This window comes from Colobus angolensis, unplaced genomic scaffold (genome assembly GCF_000951035.1).
Source record: "Colobus angolensis palliatus isolate OR3802 unplaced genomic scaffold, Cang.pa_1.0 Scaffold39, whole genome shotgun sequence".
Lineage (NCBI taxonomy): Eukaryota > Metazoa > Chordata > Mammalia > Primates > Cercopithecidae > Colobus > Colobus angolensis.
The window spans coordinates 1,024,344-1,026,944 of NW_012117265.1; positions in this window are offsets into that span (position 1 = coordinate 1,024,344).

A 2,601-nucleotide genomic window follows, 5' to 3' on the forward strand; every position below is an offset into this window, starting at 1 on the left:
CCCATCTCTACTAAAAATACAAAATTAGCCAGGCATGGTGGCGCGTGCCTGTAATCCCAGCTACTTGGGAGGCTTAGGCAGGAGAATCGCTTGAAGCCGGGAGGCGGAGGTTACAGTGAGCCGAGAGCGCACCATTGCACTCCAGTCCGGGCAACAAGAGCAAAACTCCATCTGAGAAAACAAAAAAAAAAGAAAGAAAATACTAATGCCGAATGATTCCTGATGTTGAACCCTTTTTCATGTGCTTACTTGTCACTTGTATGTATCTTTGAGAAATGTCATTGAAATACTTTGCCCACCTTTAATCAATTAGGTTTTTACTTGGCATAGTATTTTATTAATTTAAATTATTATAAAGTAAAAAACTTAAATTTTACCAGCTTATGCAATTTTAACTGTACAGTTGATTTAGTTAGACAACTCTACATAACTTATCTAAGTGAATCATACTGTACTTTTCTTTTTGTGACTACCTTGGCTGTTAGCATAGCATCCTGAATTTTCATGCTTGTTGTAACAAGGGACAGGTTGTTATTTTCAAAGATTAAATAATATTCCATTGCGTATATATATATATGTATATGCCCCACATTTTTGTTATGCATTCAGCCATCAATGAATGGACAAGTGGATTGATGCAGCTCTTGTTTTTTTTTTGAGACCAAGTCTTGCTCTGTCGCTAGCCTGGAGTGCAGTGGTGCGATCTCAGCTCACTGCAACCTCCGACTCACTTGTTCAAGCAATTCTCCTGCCTCAGCCTCTCGAGTAGCTGGGATTACAGGCATATGCCACCGCCACCACACCAGCTAATTTTTGTATTTTTAGAAGAGACGGAGTTTCACTATGTTGGCCAGGATGGTCTCGATCTCCTGACCTTGTGATCCACCCGCCTTGGCCTCCCAAAGTTGGCTATTATTAACAGTGGTTTTCATATGTGTCTTCAAGATCTGGATTTCAATTTTTTTTTTTTAATTGAAAATAAGTAGACACAAAAGTGGGTTGCTGAAAGATATGTTAATTTTGCCTGGGGGCATTGGCTCACGCCTGTAATCTCAATACTCTGGGAGGCCGAGACGGGTGGATCATGAGGTCAGGAGTTCAAAACCAGCCTGGACAAGATGGTGAAACCCCGTCTCTACTAAAAAAAATACAAAAATTAACCAGGCGTGGTGGTAGACACCTGTAATCCCAGCCACCCAGGAGGCTGAGGCAGAGAATTGCTTGAACCTGGGAGGCTGAGGTTGCAGTGAGCCGAGATTGCGCCACTGCACTCCAGTCTGGGTGACAGAGTGAGACTCCATCTCAAAAAAAAAAAAAAGATATGGTAATTATATTATTTTTTCAGGTACCATCATACTATTCCATAGGGGCTGAGCCATTTACCATCCTTTAGACAGAGCACATGAGCACATGGGGTTCATTTTCTCTCTTGATGGTGTTCTCTCACACCATTTCTATTTATTTATTTATTTATTTATTTATTTATTTAGTTAGTTAGTTAGTTTTTGAGACAGAGTCTAGTTCTGTCACTCAGGCTGGAATGCAGTGGCACCATCTCAGCTCACTGCAACCTCCTCCTCCCAAGTTCTAGTGATTCTCCTGCCTCAGCCTCCTGAGTAGCTGGATTACAGGCGTCCACCACCATGCCCAGCTAAGTTTTCTATTTTTAGTAGAGACAGGGTTTCACTATGTTGGCCAGGGTAGCCTCAAACTCCTGACCTCGTGATCTGCCTCCCTCAGCCTCTCAAAGTGCTGGGATTACAGGCATGAGCCACTGCGCCCGGCCACTCTCACACTATTTCACACACAAGTTTTTACATTTGATAAATATTTGCCAAAAAAAAAAAAAAAAGATAAATATTTGCCTTTTTGTTGAGACTGAACACCCTGGAGTCTTTGCCTCTCAATCTTATTGCCGTTCAACCTTCAGCAATTCATCAATTATCATTCAGGCTTTTCTACCCAAGCACAGTTTCCAAGAAAGGTTTCTGCTCTTGATTTTTTGTTTTAGTTAGTTACGACTCTTATCAGTCAGATTGGTAGGAACTCTGCCAGGCATGGTGGCTCATACCTGTAATCCCAGCACTTTGGGAGGCCGAGGCTGGCGGATCACTTGTGGTTAGGAGTTCGAGACCAGTCTGTCCAACATGGTGAAACCCCGTCTCTACTAAAAATACAAAAATTAGCTGGGCATGGTGGCAGGCACCTGTAATCGCAGCTACTTGGGAGGCTGAAGCATGAGAATCACTTGAACCGGTGAGGCAGAGGTTGCAATGAGCCAAGATCATGCCGCTGCACTCCAGCCTGGATGACAGAGTGAGACACTGTCCAAAAGATAATAATAATTTAAAAAAAAGAATTTCTTTCTGGAAGAGAGTGAGTGTTGACAGAGTAAAAAGTCTGATGACTAAATCATGGAATAAATGTTTGGAGTCCATAGTACCATGGGAACTTTGTAGGAATAGAGTATAGGAACCCAGTGCTGTCAGTCTCACCCATGTTTCTTTCTTTCTTTTTTTTTTTTTTGAGACGGAGTCTCGCTCTGTCGCCCGGGCTGGAGTGCAGTGGCCCGATCTCAGCTCACTGCAAGCTCCGCCTCCC